At 42.2% G+C, this 12,223-nt stretch overlaps 2 non-coding genes across 2 annotated transcripts; both read right to left on the bottom strand.

Annotated features, from left to right (window-relative positions):
• Positions 1-533: 533 nt before the first annotated feature.
• Positions 534-605, bottom strand: Trnaq-cug (transfer RNA glutamine (anticodon CUG)). The gene has a single exon. It is a non-coding gene; the product is annotated as a tRNA-Gln (tRNA).
• Positions 606-1,412: 807 nt separating this feature from the next.
• Trnaq-cug (transfer RNA glutamine (anticodon CUG)) lies at positions 1,413-1,484 on the bottom strand. Its single transcript has one exon. It is a non-coding gene; the product is annotated as a tRNA-Gln (tRNA).
• Between the last annotated feature and the right edge of the window lie 10,739 nt (positions 1,485-12,223).

The raw sequence follows: 12,223 nt of genomic DNA, 5'->3' as shown, positions 1-12,223 counted from the left end.
AACTGTATTTTTCGAAACCGTGGATCAGTGTCAATAAAGAATCTGATAATCACCAGTTACTTTTTTCGTGCATTGCACGATTTATCATTAGATATGTATGTGTGTGTGTTTGTCTACTTTTCTTCCCCTGCATATATACAAATAAATACAAATCTCATCCCCCACAACACTTAAAAATAAGAATATATTCCTGAAACGCATTGTACGACAGCATTCATTTGGACGCGAAAAGTAGAACAGTACACACGCAGACATCATATACGGCTAAATACTAAGGTTAACTCCGACACCAATGGGAATAAATTGCGCTGTGCATGAAACAGTAACTGGTGCAGTATTGTATATTTAAGTTATCGTCTTTAATTATTCATGTTTTGTCCGTAAAGAGCCAACGATATATTACGGTTTTCTGCCCTCAAGCAAAGTTATGTAAAAATTGATTTCTACTGTATATAGGTTTGATTACAAATTAACATTACAAATATACACATGTTCATGCAAACAATCGAATGCAAAATAAGAAATAAAAATTTAGGTCCCACCGAGATTTGAACTCGGATCGCTGGATTCAGAGTCCAGAGTGCTAACCATTACACCATGGGACCTATTGACGTAATCATAGCTCTTATCAGACTTTTACAAACCTCGCATACGTGTTTTTCTGTCCTATTTTTGGAGTGTTTTCAATATCTGAGAATTTTGCTTGTGTGATTAATTTTGCGCCATATAGTAAACTGTCTTGTTACGCAAAGATTTTGCTCTCCCAAAATCGTGAGTGCCACAGAATCTCTTCGTTCCTAACACTGTTTTCAGAGCCTTCTTCACTAGTATTTACATCACTTTTAAAAATCATTGATGTCAATTTCTTTCTACTGCAAAGATTTCTTTGAAAAATAGAATTTCATTACCAACTGTAGTCTGAGCAAGCTACAGTCTGTCGTAGATCCTTTTATGTTCTGCTAACAAAATCAGTTGCGTGCTTTTAGAAAGGGTATATTCCGCAGCCAGATGCACGTAGTAAAGAGCTGGGAAAAAAATGTCGTTACCTATTTCTTTCCGATATTCTTTTGGGACTGTTAAAATTTTTGTTGTTTTTTACTTAATTAGTAGGTCTTCGACATCCTCGGTGACTTGTATTTTACTTCATCCTTTTTTTTCCTTATTTGATGACCGAGCTCTTTAAAGAACGATTATTTAAATTGATAAAATTCAAGTAAGGCATGTGGTCCCATGGTGTAAAGATAAGCAATCTAGAGTTTAAATCCAGCGATCTGAGTTCAAATATCGGTGGGACCTGAATTTTTCAGACAGATGGGTGCACTTGAAATCAATAAATTGCCACCGAATATAAACTATGTTGTGAGGAAGGACAAGCGGTTTATGCGTCAACTGAAGAACCGTCTGAAAAATTTAGGTCCCACCGAGATTTGCACTCGGATCGCTGGATTCAGAGTCCAGAGTGCTAACCATTACACCATGGGACCACATATTCTTAATTTGCGATTAGTAGTAGACACTCAACTAGTGATATACTTTGACCTCTTGGCGGCTACAGGCAAGGGGATAATTGCTCTAGCACCTGATGATATGCAAATCTGTTTCCAGGCTATAAAACATCCTGAGCTTCAGCACAAATGACTCAATCTTCGAAGGTAGACAGATCTTTAAATCCAACTGATAAATTATAATATTACGGTGCTGAAATAATGTGAACACACTGAAATTAAATATCATTTGCAAAAGGACGCGTTTTACTTGCTTACAGCAGTTAGCGCCAGAATGAAAACTGATATTTTAAGAGACAGCCCGTATTACCCAGAGTAAGTCCCTTGAAATCGGAAATAATTACCACTTGCGCCCTAGTCTGAGTGTTTGAAACTGTTGCGAATTAAATTGTTATTGGACGTCAGAAAATTCATTCTATAAAAGACCCCTACAAAAAAATTTCTTTCAAATAAATAGTGTTAATATGACTCTTTAAAATTCAAATTATATTGTTTATATCTGTAACTATGAATGTCTGTAATTTAAGCTACGAAGCCCATTTCGCACTATACTATCAATGGGGAATAATGATTCTTGTAACAGAAGACCAAAATTGCAGTCCACCTTCCAAAACAACAACAACAAACGCCACAAGCGAAAATATACTACAGGCCCAATATCACGTGGCACTTTTGCATGGGATGCTGGGGGCATAAATGCATGATTGTCGCCTAGCATGTAAAAAATATAGGGTCTGCTGTGGGGTGAGAAGAGATGTATGGGAAATTAACCCATCTCTTTCTCGCAGAGCAGCTAGCACACCAGAATTAATATTGCATTCACAGCACGGAACATCAAAATATCAATGATATGGAAACAGTGACCGACATTAGCGCTCCAAGTGGCCTGGCAGTGAACTTCGACAGGGGGTAAGCAAGACATGATAATTAGTATTCTCGCTTTGCGAAATACGAGTACTAGACAATAACATTTTTCATTTATACTTTACGGATGGATCTAATAGTCAATGTCTCTGGTTAGCAACGTCAACAACCATCAGTTTTCGTGTGGTTCTCGAGAAATATTGAAAAATATAGATAATTTAGTATGTGTTCACCTACAAATTAGTGTTGCCGTGTGTTTTTGCGGTGTCGACGAGTCCCTGAGCAGCGCCCAATCGTGCTTCGGTGGGCGAGCTGTGCGGACGGGCCTTGTCTACGTGCTCGCTGCGGCCGGCCGCGTGCTGACGATAAGTGGGCGCTCTTGCGGCTTACACGCCAATTGTATATTTGAAAATGAACCGAACATGTATATGACGCAACCGCTTCGCAAAGATACTTTGAAGTTCACGTTCGATGAACGCTTTGCACGACCTAAAGCATTCGAAGTAGAACAGTTCTTGCGCGATGTAGTAAAGCTCAGTTCCACTGACATAATTGGGATCCACTTATCGTTTGTGAGTAGCACAGTTTATGTAAAGATGGTGAATGCTAAATGCTGTGATAGGATTATTGAAGGATGTGGAGGATCTTTTAAATTTAATCACTGTGATGGAAACGTCGGTGATGTCAAAGTAGATCATGCAGGTTTCGGGATAAGAACAGTCCATATTTTTGAACTTCCCTTTGAAATAACTACGGAACAAATTAATTCCGTCCTCAAAGCATATGGGAAGGTCATTAGTAATGTTGCGGAAAAGTGGACCACCTTTCAAACGTTTCCAGTTTTAAATGGTGTCAGGCAAATAAAAATAGATCTTCAGCAGCATATTCCCTCGTATGTTTACGTATGCGGTTATAGAGCTATTGTGATGTATGATGGACAGCCGCGTACTTGCTCCGGCTGTGGACAGACTGGACACGTACGTTCAGAATGTATACAGAGGAGAGTGACGCAGGTACCGGCGGGGGAAGTAGCCCCTCCCATGACGATGACGACCTTACCAGAAGACATATGCTACGGCCACCCGTGGCCACATTGCTATGACATCGAGTTTCGCTTTGGAGAGCAGTGGCGACAGAAAAGACGACGACCAAAACTTGTCAGTGACCACTAGCTCTACTGAAGTAACGACTGTCGCTCCGTCGCCTGAAGCGGCGCCCATCACAGAAGCAGGATGTCTTTCCAAAAAATGACGGAACTATTGAGCAAGATGTACAGAGAGACGAGAACGAGGATGCTGCACAAGATCCCAGTACGGCTTCCGAGACTGAAGAGCGACAGAAATCCGGATCTCTTCCCAAAAAGCATAAAAAACGGAGGATAGCTCCACCTGACGCTCCTCAAAAGGTACAATCAGTGCGTGAAAAGGCACAACAAATTGGTCGCAAAATCAGTGGTATGACATCAGTCAATTTTGACGTAGACCCACAGACCCCGCATACAGCGGGAAAAGACGAGTTTCGAAAAGTGAAAACGCAGACGCAACAGGATGGCGAAACGAAACGGTCCACAAGTAAAGAAACAAAGAACAGAACTCCATCTCAACGTGGGCCAGAGATAGAGTTGTCTCAACGCAGTGATACGAAAAGTTGGACAGATGACATTGAAGAATTTCCCGCAGATGAGGAAATGAAGGAAGTGTCACACCCACCAGGAGGAAAGATTCCAGTGCAGAAAGACAAGCAAATGAGGGACGAGACATCGTCTCGGCCATTACATGGAAAACCTTAGGCTTTGTCGACAGTGGGTCATAACGACTTGTATACTTACTTAATTAATCATGAATTCATTACAAGCTTATAGAATCGGGACTTTGAATTTAAACAAGATCCGTAGCGAATTAAACCTTAAGAACTTGCAAGACATGCTCTGCGCCGCTGATATTGATGTTATTGTGTTACAAGAAGTAACAGATATTAGACTGGATGCCATCACAGGTTACAATACAGTCGTAAATCTAGGGAGCGACAGTGACCTCGGAACTGCGATACTCGCCAAAGAAGGAATTATCATCAAAGATGTCGAGAAACTGGTAAACGCCAGAGGTCTAGCTGTCACCATTCACAATACGCGTTTTATAAATATTTATGCACCATCTGGCACCAGGAACAGGAGGCGAAGAGCTGAATTTTATAAAGATGATATAGTTCCCCTTTTCGGTGGCCGCTACGAGCATATCATTTTTGGAGGTGATTATAATTGTGTGCTGTCTCCAAAAGACCAGACGCCGCATTTTAATAACTGCAGAACTCGGAGACGTAATTACAGAACTCCGCTTAATTGACACCTGGGAGCTCAAGAACGGTGCATTGCCGGGTTTCACTCATATTACGAATCATTCCGCTAGTCGCATCGACAGGATGTATGTAACAGTCGACCTGGAAACGCACGTTCACCAGACAGAGTTATGGCCCACTATCTTTTCGGATCACGCTGCATACATATCTACCATGAACTTAAAACGGCAAGAAACGTACAGGGGACGAGCCTTGTGGAAGTTGAACGTGGAACATATAAAAGACCCTGAATACCACGAAATATTCAATAACATATGGAACGCGTGCGAGAACAAATTCACTTCATATACCTCGGCACTGGCATGGTGGATGAAATGTGTGAAACCCGCGATAAGAAAATCGCTGATGAATTACTCCCGCGAGAAAAGTGTTTGGCAAAAACGGACGATAGAATATTACTTCCAAGTCCTTCGTGACCTATATCAATCTGATGCGTCCGTAATCGCCAACTACGTGGAAATAAAACGGATTCAGGCTAAACTTCTCGGACTGAAGCGGAAACAGCTGGAAGGTCATCAAGTAAGAGCAGGACTTCACGATACTGTAAAAGGAGAGCAAACATCTATATATCATGTGATTAATGAGAGGAAAGGGCAACGCAGGAAAATAATAACCGAACTAAGATCTTCTGACGGCAGGTTACTGACGCAGCAAAGTGACATCAAGAACGAAATTCACAAGTACTTCGCAGAGTTATTAGGCAAAACGACAATGGATATCCCGGTGGACAATGACATCATGACGGGATTCACACGCGGGATCGACCCGGTAGAAGCAAACAACTTGTTAACTGAAATTACAGAAGAAGAAGTCGCAGACGCTATAACACGAAGCCCGAAAAATAAGTCTCCTGGGCCTGACGGAATCCCAGCGGAGTTTTATCAAATGTTCAGAAGGCAGTTGATTCCCAAATTAGCGTGTATCTGTAACGAATTAATGAATCCCGCCAATGGCGTCCCACGCGACTTCCTAGAAGGAACCATTGTTCTAATCCCGAAACATCCTGCAGGAAAATCTGTAACAAATTTTAGGCCTATCACTCTCCTAAATTCGGACTATAAAATATTTGCCCACATCATAAACGAAAGCTTAAAATCGGTATTGAACACAGTCACTGGATCACATCAATCGAGCGTAGGAAAAGACGGATCAATTCACCAAACACTGTGCGACTACAGAGATATTATTTCCATTGCCGCAGCCTGTAAAATAAAGTGCGCCATCGTATCATTGGACTTTGAGAAAGCGTTCGATAGAGTCGATCATGCTTACCTTTTTCACACCATGCGTGCCATGAACTTTCCGCAAGGTTTTATCAACATTATTACAAATCTTCTGCAGAAGTCAACATCGACAGTTATGGTAAACGGTCAGTCCAGTAGGCCCATTGTAATGAAAAGTTCGGTGCGACAAGGGTGCCCGATGTCTATGTCACTCTTTGCAATAGCAATCGAGCCATTGCTTTTTCGCCTGAGCCACAACCTACAAGGATTCACTACACGCGGCCGTAGGATTGGCTGCAGGGCATATGCCAATGACGTTGCATTTATTGTCAAAGACAACGACGAGATAGAGAAAGCACTCGACATAATAAACAAATATGAACAAGTATCTGGTGCGAAACTGAATACAAATAAGTCTGGCATAATGAATATTGGAAGCGGATTAGGTGTTCCCATTCATGGGCCAATAAAGGAAATTGTCACCATGACATGTCTCGGGGTGGAGTACACAAGGAATATTCGGCAGACCATCGCAGTTAATTACAGAAGAATCCTCAACACCATCCGTGCCTGTATACGTCAGCACAATCTCCGTACTCTTGATGAGATACAAGGAGTGGCTCTCGTCAACATCTATTTGTCCTCTAAATTAAATTACGTGGCGCAAGCCCTGCCAATACCGAGGGAAGTGGCGAACAGGATTTTGGCTGCTTTTGGCCACTTCGTCAGCCGCGGCCACATCTTCAAAGTCAAGTACCAAACATTGACTCTATCGATTGAGAACGGAGGATTGAATCTCACAGACGTGTACAATAAAGCACAAGCATTGTACGTCTGTAAAACATATAAACTTTGGAAGCGGTCAGTCGACAGTGTCACCGCATTTTTGTTAAATGAAATAGCGCCGGCCAGCCAGGACGCCCCGATAGACGTTCACCACATACCAAATGAACTTTACCACCTAAAACATTTCTTCGTAGAATATAGCTACATTGGACTGGGAACACCCGAGAAAGATGTCATCAAAGTCAAGAAAATATACCAAAACTTAATGAACTTTCAGACCAAGAACATCAATAGAACAAAAATACGTCGGTCACTCTTGGCATGATATCTGGAGGAACATACACCACTCGTATTTACCAACAAAAGTGCGGTCATTGTGGTACTACTTTGTGAATAGGAAATTTCCAACGAACTCCAGACTACATTCCATTCATCTGGCTGATTCCTCTTTGTGTACCACTTGCAACCTGATTGATACAGATGAACATCAATTTGTCTGTGGAAATGCGAATAATATATGGTTGTCAATCAGAAAAAAATTAGCAACTATGTAGAGAAAACCGCCGTATTTGATAACGCCAGCGTGCCTTTTATACCCGGAAGAAGAGCTATACCCCACCTGGAAGAAAAATGCCGTCAACTGGTTGAAGGGACACGCGGTATTTTACCTGCTGTCCAGTAAAGAAAGGAGCGAAGGAGATTTTTGGACGTACATTTCCGACCAGCATCACAAGCTACTACGCATGAATAATTATTATGATACATACGCCAACTTCCTCAGAAGAACAGTCATGTGAACTCCATTTTCGATGATGCGATCCAGAACATGAAGAAACGAGAGACAATTTGATGTTTGAAAAACAAATACGATCAAGTGACGAACATCACTATCTGATTTAGACTTGGATTTTTTTTCTAAAATGCCAAGGAATCTGTAATTAATTTTAATTTGTTTTATTACTTTTAAATGTCAGTTGAAAATTATGTACTACTGTGGAATGTTATGACTAATTAAAAAAAAAGATAGTCTGGTGGCAAAGTGTATTTATCTGTAAAACCCAATATTGCAATTTCGACCGTGGGAATATTATCAAGTGGCAGTTGTAAGTATATTGCTTGCATTCTATGTTATTTTTGTTCCCATCCGTTCCTCGTACTCCTGCATTTAACGCAAGCCACTGCAATTTTTATTGACTTCTGCGACAATGTGCTGTTTGTAGTACGTGATAATAACGTGTAAAAACTTTCGTGTGACTATTGGCGCACCTTCATAATTTGCTAGAAATAATGACCTAGTCATCAAGACTGCAAAGCATACTCATCTACAATTCCATCCATACCCTGCAAACCACTGTGAAATGCATGGCATTCAGTGGCAAGAAGCAGCACTATTGCAAGCAGAATTATACACCCGTTCTATGACAAGATGCTATGAAGCTGAATATCAATACTGTCAAAACCTGCTAACATAGAGCTCTGCATTAAATGCAAGATGTTCTGTATGAAACAAAACAAAACATGGAACCATTTACCCCACCCAATATTACAGATGTGAGCAGAACTCAATCAGAATACGAGGAACATATTTACAATTCAAAGAATGTAATACACACGAGAAGTCGTAATTAGAAGCAAAATGTGGTAAAACCAGCTTATATTAACTATGAAACAAAAATAAACATAGAAGACTAAAAATCAGCCAATAAGAAAGCGATATGATGAACTGATAAACGTTGAGATCGTGTTGCTGGAAGTCCCTATATGAGTTTCACCCCCATGATTCTCAGTGCGCTACAATCCCACGGCGTGTAGTTTCTTTTAGTTACTAAGGTTGGCAAACTTAGCAACTTGGCGAACTCAACCGACGCCCTTCGCTCCCAGAAGAGTGACAAATTATATTTTACGTATAATAAACGGTAATTTTTTTGCCTTAATCCTTACATGCATGTCTTCCTTTTCGTTTTAAAGAACAGCCTTTCTCCGGCACTGTACGTTTGTTTCATCTTCAGTACAGTGGTATAGGATCCAGTCCGCTCATGGTTTCTATCGGAATTAACAGCAGCTAATGTAGGTTTTAAGGCTTGACATATGGCGTTTAATACTTTGGCGAAGAAATGTCATTTCAGCAATTCCCTCCTGTGTTTCCTTCTCTTACTGATTTGATGTGAAGGCCACTATGTTTTCTGCTAAAGTCACTTAATAAACATAGTTTCTCACTTTTTGAGTCTGCTTATTCCGAAACGTTAATGTATCTGTTTAGATGTCGTCGTTAACAACATGTAAGCATATCGACATTTGCTGTACTTGAGTACTGTCTTATTTTGTCAATTTATAAAAATAATAACGATTGCAAATGTTTCACATTATACTGGAATTGGTCTTGATGGATGCATCCATTTTCAGCTGCAGCCAGCAAATTTTATTTTACATAGTAAATTATATTCACTTCTAGGAGAGCGGTTTCCTTCTTCGGATGTGCATTCGCTGTTAGCCCTGCACATGGATTCTCCTACCAGCGAATAAGTTGGACTTCGTTTTGTTGATGACTTTTCTCTCTGACAAAATAACGAGCCTCTCAAATAATTAATGCATGGGCGATTTTGTCAAGACATTTCACGGCTTTGCCAAGCAAATATAGGCCCTATATATTTTAATGATCGATACTTAGGATGTTCGTGTTAATTGGCTAGCAGATAGTACACCGAAAACCATGTATTTTGAGAGGAACAGCCTTGAAGACAGAGAGAATATATCATGAAACTTAGCTCTAATAGAATCTGCAATCAGTCAGCAACATGTGCCCAAAGGAAATAATTTCCTTTTTCTGCAACAGACTTCTCACTAGTTTATACACACAGCTCGTTCTTTCCTTCGATTTCAATCGTATAATTTTTTTCTGGGGCCCTTCAGTGCGCCACAAACAATGAAGTCTCTTCGCTGATTCTGTCATCTAACCCAGACTTGGGCAAGATATGCACATATTTTACCTTTTTCAGCTCATTATTTCAGCTTGCCGCCGTTGGATAAGCAGCTGCAGCAGCAAGTCGTATACTCCTAGCTCACTCATTTGTTACATAGTTTAATTCTTAATTTCTTTGCGTGTTTTTGGTACTTGCCTTGTTTAATTCATAAATTTCGGGCGTATTATAGTATTTGAGAGTTGTAGAATCGCGTTTTAGTACCTGAGTAGTGTAAATTCGCGTAGTCGTTTGTCTTCTGTTTTTGTTTCGAACGGCCAGTGTCGGTTGGTCACAGACAGTGTGCTCCCTGCCGCCGTTGGATAAGCAGCTGCAGCAGCAAGTCGTATACTCCTAGTTCACTCATTTGTTACATAGTTTAATTCTTAATTCCTTTGCGTGTTTTTGGTACTTGCATTGTTTAATTCATAAATTTCGGGCGTATTATAGTATTTGATAGTTGTAGCATCGCGTTTTAGTACCTGAATAGTGTAAAATCGCGTAGTCTCCTTCCGCCGCCGAGCAGTGTGTCAGCAGTGCGCAAGTAGCAGCATTACTGCTTTTACTAGGCAACCTTGTATTTTAATAACCGTTTAAATTTTGTGTCGATTTGTTTGCGCTCTCTGTAGATTAGTTCAGACGTTCTTTGCACAACAGTTTTTAGCATGGATAGGGACTGCAACTCCTGTGTTCGGATGCAGGCTGAGTTGGCATCCCTTCGCTCCCAGCTTCAGGCAGTGTTGGGTTCGGTCACACAGCTTGAGGCTGTTGCCAATGGGCATCACTGTAGGGGTCCGGATGGGGGTTTGTCGGGGACGGCCAGCTCGTCCCACGCATCCCCCGATCGAACTACGACTGTGGTTGCCCGGGATACTGCCCGCATTGAGGCTGATCCCTCACCTGTGGTAGAGTGGGAGGTCGTCTCGAGGTGTGGCAGGGGGCGAAAGACATTCCGGAGGGCTGAACGGAAGGCCTCTCCAGTTTGTCTGACGAACCAGTTTCAGGCTCTGTCTCAGGCTGATACTGATCTTCGGCCTGACATGGCTGCTTGTCCTGTTCCAGAGGTTGCCCCTCAGTCTGCAAGATCCGGGCAGTCGCAGAGGTTTACTGGTAGTTGGGAGCTCCAACGTCAGGCGCGTAATGGGGCCCCTTAGGGATATGGCAGCAAGAGAGGGGAAGAAAACCAAGGTGCATACAGGGGGGAGTCATTCCAGATGTGGAAAGGGTCCTTCCGGATGCCATGAAGGGTACAGGGTGCACCCATCTGCAGGTGGTCGCTCATGTCGGCACCAATGATGTGTGTCGCTAAGGATCGGAGGAAATCCTCTCTGGCTTCCGGTGGCTATCTGATTTGGTGAAGACTGCCAGTCTCGCTAGCGGGATGAAAGCAGAGCTCACCATCTGCAGCATCGTCGACAGGACTGACTGCGTACCTTTGGTACAGAGCCGAGTGGAGGGTCTGAATCAGAGGCCGAGACGGTTCTGCGACCATGTGGGCTGCAGATTCCTCGACTTGCGCCATAGGGTGGTGGGGTTTCGGGTTCCGCTGGATAGGTCAGGAGTCCACTACACGCAACAAGCGGCTACACGGGTAGCAGGGGTTGTGTGGCGTGGGCTGGGCGGTTTTTTAGGTTAGATGGCCTTGGGCAAGTACAGAAAGGGCAACAGCCTCAACGGGTGCGGGGCAAAGTCAGGATATGCGGGGACCAAGCAGCAATCGGTATTGTAATTGTAAACTGTCGAAGCTGCGTTGGTAAAGTACCGGAACTTCAAGCGCTGATAGAAAGCACCGAAGCTGAAATCGTTATAGGTACAGAAAGCTGGCTGAAGCCAGAGATAAATTCTGCCGAAATTTTTACAAAGGTACAGACGGTGTTTAGAAAGGATAGATTGCATGCAACCGGTGGTGGAGTGTTCGTCGCTGTTAGTAGTAGTTTATCCTGTAGTGAAGTAGAAGTGGATAGTTCCTGTGAATTATTATGGGTGGGGGTTACACTCAACAACCGAGCTAGGTTAATAATTGGCTCCTTTTACCGACCTCCCGACTCAGCAGCATTAGTGGCAGAACAACTGAGAGAAAATTTGGAATACATCTCACATAAATTTTCTCAGCATGTTATAGTCTTAGGTGGAGATTTCAATTTACCAGATATAGACTGGGACACTCAGATGTTTAGGACGGGTGGTAGGGACAGAGCATCGAGCGACATTATACTGAGTGCACTATCCGAAAATTACCTCGAGCAATTAAACAGAGAACCGACTCGTGGAGATAACATCTTGGACCTACTGATAACAAACAGACCCGAACTTTTCGGCTCTGTATGTGCAGAACAGGGAATCAGTGATCATAAGGCCGTTGCAGCATCCCTGAATATGGAAGTTAATAGGAATATAAAAAAAGGGAGGAAGGTTTATCTGTGTACCAAGAGTAATAGAAGGCAGGTTTCAGACTACCTAACAGATCAAAACGAAAATTTCTGTTCCGACACTGACAATGTTGAGTGTTTATGGAAAAAGTTCAAGGCAATCG

Source organism: Schistocerca cancellata, chromosome 2 (assembly GCF_023864275.1).
Source record: "Schistocerca cancellata isolate TAMUIC-IGC-003103 chromosome 2, iqSchCanc2.1, whole genome shotgun sequence".
Lineage (NCBI taxonomy): Eukaryota > Metazoa > Arthropoda > Insecta > Orthoptera > Acrididae > Schistocerca > Schistocerca cancellata.
Note: the sequence above shows the minus strand (reverse complement) of the source record. Positions and strands in the feature narration are given on the sequence as shown.